Below are 10,305 nucleotides of genomic sequence, written 5' to 3'. Positions count from 1 at the left end.
CATTTTGATCCCTTTTGTTCAAAAGATTTGTGGCCCTCTTCCGCACCAAACCTCAATGTCATGGACTTTGCAATCTAGTCCATTCTTGAGAGGAAGGTTGGGGTCAAAGCTAACAGCAACCTGATCGACCTCAGAACAGCCTTAGAAGCTACATAGACTGGCATCGATGAAGAGGTCATCCGGCGATCGTGTCAAGCAGTACCCAAGCGCCTAGACGTAGTTGTGAAGGCCAAAGGGGGCGATTGCGAATAATTATTTTATAAATTTAGCGTAATTTTAGGCAATGAAAATGAAAATACTTTGGCAAATTTTTCTCTCCAAAATAAAACAAAAAAGTATTTGTCCTAAGCTTTTCCTGTAGACGACTGCGCTAAGCACTGTACGTACCTCGTCTACTGACTTATTTATGAATTGTAGCTAACTAAGAATGTCAATTTCATTCTGCCAATAAGCGTTGGGCCTCGAACTTTTTTTAAAATGTTAAACATGAATGCGTTAATAGAAACTGTCTTGCTCAACTTACTTGACTGCAATGATTGAGAATAGGTTAGATAAGGGACAATGCGCACAAAGCTTAGGGCGATTTGCAGTTACAAACAATTGGGATTAGATTAGTGATTGTTAATACCAAACATGGAACATGGAGACAAGTTTGATATGAAGGCGACAACGCCTCAATATTGGTTGGAATCATGGACTACATTGGATGTCACCCGTGTAAAGAAGGGCAACACTCTTGCCCACAAGTAATATTGAGGAAACTTAAAACGTCATGAGGCCAATTTTAAAGTTCTAGAACACAACCGCAAGGTGTGAATCAACGAATTTCAACCAGTTTCTAGTGAGACATGAACATATTATACTATCAAAAGGCCAACAATGGAACTTTTTACTTTTTCTAAGCGTACCTCCCCACCTTAAACCATGTTTTGAAAGCATTAAGCAGAGCATTAGTCGTTCCTCAACAAAAGGAACCTATTACAGTTACAACTACTTTGGCCTAAAAGAGTAATTCGTGACGCAACCGTTCCTCGCCAACAAACGTAATGGTGTTACGCGTTACAATTACTTTTTACTAAAACTTTAATTGACCAATAGAGGTTTTCTTGCCTTATGAAGAACATACCTTGCTAAACTATTGGTTTCATTTTTGTTTCAAACAGTACTAAAATTTAAGGTTTTCCTGGCAACATGTTATGCCAATGAGCATTGATAATATTGATTTGCTTAGCATTAGTGATGGGAAGGGGGCCTTCAAGGTCTCAAGCTTTGAATCAAAAACCAGGGTGAGACCTGGGTCGGTATTCTTAAATTGCATTTGGGTCTTGAAGTGCTGATTTAAGTACAAACCCCCACTTCAAGTGCAGCTTACAGAAAAAGTGGTATTCTTGATTCGAACTTGAGCTCTAGAATATGAAGTTCAAGTACAGACTTGGAAAAGTGGTAATCTCGACTCAAAGTCCAACTTGCATGTGCAAACTTGGACGAGCTGCATACCCAGTCATCCATAATTCTACTGCCGATTGCAATCTTCCAAGATTAATCGGACCAGTCTTGGGAATTAGGAATGACGTTAAGAGAAGCTCTGATGTGGCAGAAAGTTGGCTAAAACATGAAATTAAACTCACAGGGAACTCTAAAACGATTCAAGTTGACCTACAAGAAGGCATCTAGGCTCAAAACGATTTGTTCGACTGTTTTTCAAGTTAAAGCTTGTCCCTGAATTTGGCCATCCTGTATGAAAAAGAGGAATTTGTTCCCGCTTTAGTCAAAATGCATGTACCGAGTACAGCTCGGCCTAGCACAACTTGAAAATCTCTGAGAATATGGCTTCAAGACTACTCTCTTCATCAAATCCAACTTTGGCGCTTGAGACTGAACTTAAAGTCCTGCTTCAAGTGCGAATTGAGAATGCAGGCCCTGATCCAGGGCGTCTTGAATCCAACTTAAATTCAACCTTCGTACTTGCAGCTTTGCCATTTTGACTTCGATATTGAAAAGTAAAATTAATCATTGTGCTGTTTACCTATGTAAGTCAGAATTGTATTACTTAGCCGCGCTCGTTTTGCTCAGCCAATGGAAACACATAACAGAAAATAGTTTCTTTTCCAAATTTTGAAATTTGTGAAGCAAAAGGCATATTCAAAAAGTAAAAAAGATATATTTGGGGTGAGTATTTCACTCCGGGCATGGTTAAGGTATCATAAACTAGGTTATGTTGTATATTCAATCTTCCTTTTTTGAATACTTTTTTGAAAGATCAAGCAGAAGAAAACTGAATTTTTAAACAGTCTTCATAAATGTATAAAAAATGATAATCCTCGACAGCATTTGATCAAATATTCAAAGTATTTTCCAACTGTTTAGCGACTTTCAAAATACTTACCAAATATTAGTATCAAATGAACATGTATTATCTTCTTCTGGAGTACATATTATTTGGATATTTCACATCTAAAATTGACACCTTTTCCTGAACTCAAAATAGTCATGGATGGATATGGTGAGAGTTAGAAATTTGTTACAATATACCGGTACTCAAGCCAAAGGAAGATTTCGCCCTGAGTCAGGGCTTTTGCTTCCACAGAATTTGAATGAGAACATATAAACAATAAAGCAGAGCAAATGCAAAAAGACTTAAAACCAAAAACATCTTCCCTGTTGTTAAGAACAAGCACAATTTTCAGCCCTGAGCTTCCTTCTTTAGGATGTATGAAATTTATGAAAGAATAAAAATTGCAAGAAAAAAAAAATAAGTAACGACTATTTTTTTACGTTTTGGGGGTCTTTTTCATTACAGAATTTTCAAATGTAATGGTATTACGATTTGTTACTACTACCTTGCCATTGATTAAAGGATTATTTGATGTAAGTGTTAAATACGGCAAAAATAGAGGGTACTTCAAAACCAAGGCTTTACAAAAATGTCCCGTCACGTAGCATCAGTCAAATTGCACGCCGAACCAGCTGAGACATTGCTCCTTCCGCAGCGAGATTAAAAAGAAAAGTGGACCTATTGTTGGAGAACCCATGAAAATTATCTTGAAAATGGGTAAAGACCTCTTGCAATAAACAGGGGTTGACCCGTTAGCGAAAAAGTCATGCATTACCATTACCGTTACTTTTGAGAAAAAGATGACCTAAACCTGCAAAAAATACGTTTCAAACAATTTTTAACGTTTAGTAAATATGACTTGATACAAATGACGAATATACATGAGTACAAGGGAACAAGGTTTTGAGGATTAAGGGTTGCTTGGCTTTCATCTGTTGTAACTGTCACTAAACAATTTGACAAGTATTCTTCATTTTTCTTTGCATGGTTTGAAAAAAGGTTCACATAAGGCAAATATTCCACTGGTTTGATGCAAGGAACATCAGGGTTACATTTTGAGGCTAACTTACGGGTTTCCATCTTGCAACTAGTAATTTCATACGTCACGGAAAATGGAAATTGTTCACTAGATTCCGAAAAAATGTGTGGTACTCGTGTCGATCAAAAATCGAGAGGGTTTCACTAATCGGTTTTCCCCCAATGCTTCAATTCAACTCTTTGGCACATGCGAACGGTCACACATCTGCAATTTTTACTAAGAGTGAAAACAGCACAGCCTGCCGTGAAGATTTATTTGATCCAATCAGCACTAGCGGTAGGTCCATAGTTTGGTTCAAAAACTACCTTTCTGAGAGGTACCAGTATGTCGAGGTAAATAATGTTAGGTCCTTGAAACTGAAAGTTAAATATGGGATTCCACAAGGCAGCATCCTTGGACCTCTCTTATTTCTGATCTATATAAACGACATGCCTCAGCATAGCAATTTGAAATGCATTATGTTTGCTGATGATACGACGCTTCAATGTTTTGAAAGCCAACCTGATAAACTAGGGGAGAAAACAAATGCTCAACTGGAACGTATTTTCAAATGGTTAGAAATAAATAAATTAACTTTAAGCATAGATAAATCTAAATTCATGATTATCAGGCACAAAAATTGTAATTTCAACTTCAAAATCAATGTAAATGGATGTAGCTTAGAGGAGGTGGGTTCCATACGAAATCCATACGATTTCTGGGAATGCAACTCGATAGCAAACTCAACTGGCACTGTCACATTGAGAGTGTAGCAAACAAAATTCGAAAAATTCTTTTCAAAACTGTAAAGAAACAACTTTATAATGGTCTTATCCGAAGTGTCTTGGAATACGGTGTTGAATTTTATGGCCAAAGTACGAAACTGAAGATCTTGTCCATACTCCAGAAAAGAGCTATACGCTGGATAGATAATGCGAGGTAGTTTTCTCACACTGAATCTATGTTTCATGAGTCCAAGCTCTTAAAATTGCAAGACTTGCGCACGCTTAAAATCGTTCAAGTGATGAGGCAGTCGTGCTTGCAAGAACTTCCACCATGCATCAATATTTTCAAATGAAAAAATAATCCTCGGCTTGGCGGTTGGAGAACAATTACTCCAGTTGCCAAGTCGGGACTTTTACAAAGACTACCGAACTTTGCTTTTCCCAACGAGTGGAATAATTTCAACCCTCCAGGCATCGATCTAACCAGAATTAAATTCACCCAAACAACTAGAGATTATCTCTAACAGAGGTACTCTGTTGCTCCGTGTAAACTCAAAAATTGCTATGTATGCCTACAAAAATCCTAAGAAATGATTTTTATTTTTTATTACGATTATCAGCCGCTCAATCTCATCAAAACACTCCATGCACCAAGTACAATTCTAAACTTTTTAATTTTCCTCCCATTCCTGAAGTCGTTTCACATTTTCTAGTAAAAATCACAATTTAACACTGAAAATATTTGCTCTGCTCTGTTTTTCCATGTTCTTCTTTCTGTATCTTTTTCTTAGTCCCTTCCTTTCTTATAACTTCGAACCGATATGATTTCCTACAAGCCTTTCAATTTCATTTTGTATTTCTTCCAACTCACGTTATCGTGTTGCAGCTTGGCCTCTGTAACATTATTGACTATCTATGTCATGTCTTCGTTAATTTGCCCAGGTCCTGGTGAAAACAAGCTTTTGCTTACCCAGAACCTGAGGAATTACATGCTCATGAAATTTTTGATGTATCAAGATGCTAACTCAAAGATAATATGCCGTCATTATTTAATCATGATCAAAGTGTTCCTGAAATAAATCTATCTATCTAAATAGTTCATTGCATTTTGGACGGAACTTTTAAAGAAATTGGGGAGGAAATCTTTCGACATTATTTCTTCCCTTGTTTAAGAAAAAAGAACGACGTAGTGGTAACGCGAGGGCTTCAAGACTCCGTTCCGTTGCCGATATCGTTACTTTTGCAGAAAAGTAATACGTTACTGGAAGCGTTATTCAAAAAGTAACGCGTATCAAGCAACGTTGTTACTCAGGCCCGGGCAATATATATTGCAAAGGGAATTTCATATGCCATGCAGTGGCAACAGTGATTGTTGTGAAAGTTTGGTCTTGGTCTATGCAAGGAGTTCTCTAGACATGTAGGTGGACGGTGTTCAGAGGGGAGACAACTAAAGGGCAATGTGCATTAGCCCCTCAGTAGGTCAAAGAACGTGTGAGTTTTGTTGAAACCTTGGTATTCAGATCAATAATATTTATCACTGTTATTTTCATCACCTTGTCTGGTGATAAGTTGTTATTAAATTGGGTGTATAATGTATAAAATACCCAGAAGTGTAAAATAGCCAATGTACTACACTATTCTAATGTTAAATTCCTCCCTTTTAACCACCATTCTATGATGGTCGCTTGAACCAAAATTTAGTCGCTTTTAGCAGGTACACAAGCTTTCAGCCACTAAAAATATAATCTAAAAAGTGTCATGATATCTAGTTTGTATGGGCTTAACAACTAAATGTCCTTTTGAACAATGAGATAAAAGTGTCTGGTGAGAAGGTTTTTGTTGCAAAGCTCTTGCACCTTATTAATTCTCAAAGATGGCAAACTTGAAGAATTAACACAAAACTGTGTTGATAGAAATATATATGATACATTTAAAAAGAGGTAAGTCAATGGGCTTTTTCAAATGCATTTCATAATCAAAAGACCAAACAGCTCTTAACTTTTTGTTCCTGCAGTCGGGAAGCAGGTTGAGTGACTCCAACTCTTGAAGCTCCGTAGATTCAAGAATTCCGGTTACGGAACATTAGCCCTCTACGGAACATTAATCCCGAGACGAGCTGCATGAATATTGGTTGGGAATTAGTTGGTAGATTTGGGGACTCTCGTCAATTGTTGGGGTAGTTTGGATTGTGAAACCACCGTCTTTGGTGGATTGGGCCAAATAGTTTCCAATATCATTGGTATGATTAGCATCATGGTCATGCTGTAATTTCGACACTCCTGTTCCATGTTATCCTTCAACAGCGTTGTGAATCTCTTTCTACTGAATCTTTTTTGAGAGATGAAGGTTTCGTTGTTCCAAAGGGTGAGAGTGGTCAAGGCCACCGCGAGCCAAAACCATGGTCCACCTCATAATTAGAGCATCCCTCTTGGCCGCTGTTTGACGATCAGTCACAAAGACAATCAGTTGATTAGATCAATTGGTAAAAGGCATAAAATAATAACACAGCCAAACATATGCACTTGGCTTGACAGCATTGGCTTTTGGGGAGGTTTGACATGGTCTTGCCTTTTTCCTTTGTGGTTTTGAGCACAATTAAATGTCATCTTTTATTTCTTTTGGCTTAGGCAAATACAAAAGTTTAGGTCAAATTCTTGACTGATTTGCCACGCCTAGGCCTCTTCCATCAAAGAAAACTCTTTTTCCAATTGGTTCATGATCAGAGGCTTGAAGTGAAAAATAAAGAAATAAGAAACGTATTTGCTTTGAACAATATTTTCCCGCTAGGTTCAAAATATAGTTCTGCAACCTGAATGCTATAATCTACGGAACTTCAAAATTTGGAGTCACGCAACCTGCTTCCCGACTGTAGGTACGAAAAGGTTAAGCATGAAGTCACACCCATCATTCACATGAATTCAATATTTATCAAGGGTAAACCGATAATTTTTTGGTTTCTTCATTTCTTCCACTTTTTTGAAGAACATTATGATTGCTGTGGTTATAGGCTAGGTCACCACACAGGCCAACAACTTTACAGTTAAGGCTCTAAATAGGGAATGGGGTCCTGAGGCCTAATTGCAAACACTTCCCTTTAGTTTATAGAAAATAGGAGTATGGGTCCACTTGTTGGGTTCTCAAGTTGGAAACAGGTTGCTGCTGGCCATCTGGGGATAGAATTGAAATTCCCACTGGCTTTTTACAATTGTAGAAACTCTTAATGCTCTTTCCGTAACAGATATTTTCGTGGCTTCCCCCCTTGACTGCTTTGCCTTATCCTTCAACCAATGAGAGTTGAGAATTTTGGTTGACACAGAATCGAATTGGTTCTTGGAAGGGGTCGGTGGAGTGGATAAGCCACGAAAATAGGAGCTTGTGTGCCATGAATGTGAGGACTAGTGGCCACAAAAGGGCCCTTATTTGCAACGTCACACGGCCCAAAGAAAACGGGAAGAGGCATGGCAGATTGCTACATAAACTGCTCTTGCCTTGCCTTGACCGCAATTTCTTTTCCGGACATTATGTGACGCGAGGCACTAATTGAAAATAAGATTTTTTTAGAATTAGTCAAAAACAACACAAACACATTATAATTCAATCACAAGGAATTGGCCCAATCGGCCCTTTATTTGGTAGAGGCTGGCTGAATGACAAAGCGCCCTCTGGAGTACAGAACGTAAAACATATTTCATGCAGCATGAGGGGGCTATGAAATGATTCATCTTGGTCAGTGATCTAAGAGCAAACAAACTTGGCTTGTCAGTCACATCAGTTATCACATACAAGAGCAAGGGACCACACTTTTGAAGGAAAGACACAATTGACGTTCTATTACACAGATTCACAATTGCAAGCTGAGAGACACTCACACACAAATATATCCTGCATGCCCAATCATATGTCAATAATCACAACTTGTTCATGCTGGTCAACCTCTTTCTTAGTTTTAATGAACCCATATCAAACTCCCTAGGTTACTTGTATTCACAAGTCCTGATGACAGGTCTTTGGTCTTTGAATGGCCAAGTCGTGGGAACTAATGATGGGCAGTCTCTGGGCTGCAAAATGTAAGGCTGCTTGGGTCACAGTTGGGGACACTTTTTTACCAATGAAGGATCAATGATGCCTTTCTCTTCAGTTTTGAGTACTATCTGGATGTTTTCAAATGTTGAACAGACAATCAGAGGATATTGGATTCGATATCTTCAATGGGTCTAATCATGTGTGAGGGGACGGGTCAGGTTGGCCAACTTCTTGAAATGGTTTGACAAAATAGTAGTGAGGTCAATCCAAGGACGGTCCATTGAACAGTAGTCACACACAATGATTTATAAGCAGATTTCACTTCAGATTTCGTAGGGTCAGAGCACGGTCGCTTCAAATTTAGCCCTTTCAATGTCTCGCACCTGTTCATTTTTAGGGTGACTATGTGTCCAGGGTAGAGCCGTCCTTGGTCTATAGAACGATTAAAAGTACATTCCTAAATTCATGGTTGCCAGATGGCTAAATTCATAGCCAAATTTCTTCGATTTGGGCTAAATTGAGACCCTTGTGGCTATAACAATTTGAAGTGGCTAAATGGCTAAATTTGAGCTAAATTTGATCATGGACTGTTTTAAATTAAAGTACTCAGTATAAGTGCTGGACATAAAAGCAACTTCTACATTCTTAACATTGTTTCTAGGGACTTCAACTAATTCTTTACCTGAGTCTTTACTTGAGTCTTTACCTGAGTCTTTACCTGATTCATTACCTGAGTCAATACCTGAGTCTTTACCTGAGTCATAATTTGAGACTAAATTTTTATAGGAGTGCTGGACCTAACAGCAGCTTCTCCAATCTTGACACTTTCCCTCCCTAGGGACATCATCTGAGCCTTTACCTGAGCCTTTACCTGAGTCACTTTTGCCTATAAATTGAGATACAGATGAACAATATGTTATCAGTTATCAGATCAAAGTCTTCACAACAACTTGACCTGGATTAAACTTCTTTATTGTATTGGAATGGCTACATTGGGCTAAATTGAAATCTCAGTTTGGCTATTTTAGTTCTCTTGAACCAGGCAACCCCGATTCCTTGGAGTGTTTCTAGGTCCCCGGTGACTGAAATGTGCCTCAGCTCAGTAACGAACACAAACCAATTTCTCTCACGCCATCCGGGAAAAATTTGACCTCCAGACAGAGCGAATAGCCCGTGGATTGGAGCCAGACCGTCTACGTATTGATTGGGGGACCTGAGAGATCGCGAAAATCCTCGGTCACAAAAAAACGATGTTTCCGTGATTATTTTGAGAGGGGAAGAGAATCTGAATAAGCAATCTCATCCTCAGGAATCGATGTTACAAAAATGTTGGCCCCTGACGGCAAAAGACGACCGAATCCTTCCTGGATATGCCGTTGGGACTTAGTTCCGGCCCAATGTCAACCCTTTGCCGTTCAGACCCAGTGGTGGTCAGATGTGGCCCACATGACACACCTTACAGAAGAGGCAGACGTAATACATTGTCGGCATCCGATAAACCCCTTGATGGCCAATGTGATTGGCCTGACGAAAGGAGGTAAACCCTGGACATTGGAATGTGAAAATCCTCGTTGCGGTCAGTTGTCGTTCAAGTGCAACAGTTTTACAGAAGAAACCGTCGCCGTCCACCAAGGGCCCTGGAACAACCCGTTTAGCCTCCATGAGGAAGAGGCAGAAGTCAACGTGGTACGGGAAATTTAGCCAAAACCACAGTCACATTTTCATTCTCGAGGAGAGAAGTCAGTTTTTTTAACCTCTCAGAAGAAGTCACATTTTCGTGCTCAAGGAGACAAGTCACAATTTGGTTCTTGGGGAGAACAGAGTGACCATTGAACATTGAAAGTGATAGCAACTCCCAACTCGAAGCTCTTTTGCTGGTAGTTGAATCAAGGACAATTTTGCTAGACGTGCTGGAAGTCGAGTCGAACTATTTTGAAATCAGAACAATGAAAAACAACGCTTGGAGTCGGGACCCAAGAAGCCGTGCAGAGTCAAGAGGATCAGGGGAAGTGCATAGCATACATTAGTGAGCCAGTATCGACGAGTTGAAAAGTCTCTGGAGCTGAGTATAGGTGCAACTCAGTTATACTCCGGCAATTCGATTCTGGACCCTCAATCCAGTCGAACTGACGTCATCGCCATGGATCGTCGTCAGGGTGGGCAATTTTGAGAATTAGCGTGACTTTTGGACACCAAGTGTCCAA

The sequence above is a fragment of the Tigriopus californicus genome, chromosome 6, assembly GCF_007210705.1.
Source record: "Tigriopus californicus strain San Diego chromosome 6, Tcal_SD_v2.1, whole genome shotgun sequence".
Lineage (NCBI taxonomy): Eukaryota > Metazoa > Arthropoda > Copepoda > Harpacticoida > Harpacticidae > Tigriopus > Tigriopus californicus.
The sequence above is the reverse complement of the archived record's forward strand: the minus strand, read 5'-3'. Positions refer to the sequence as shown.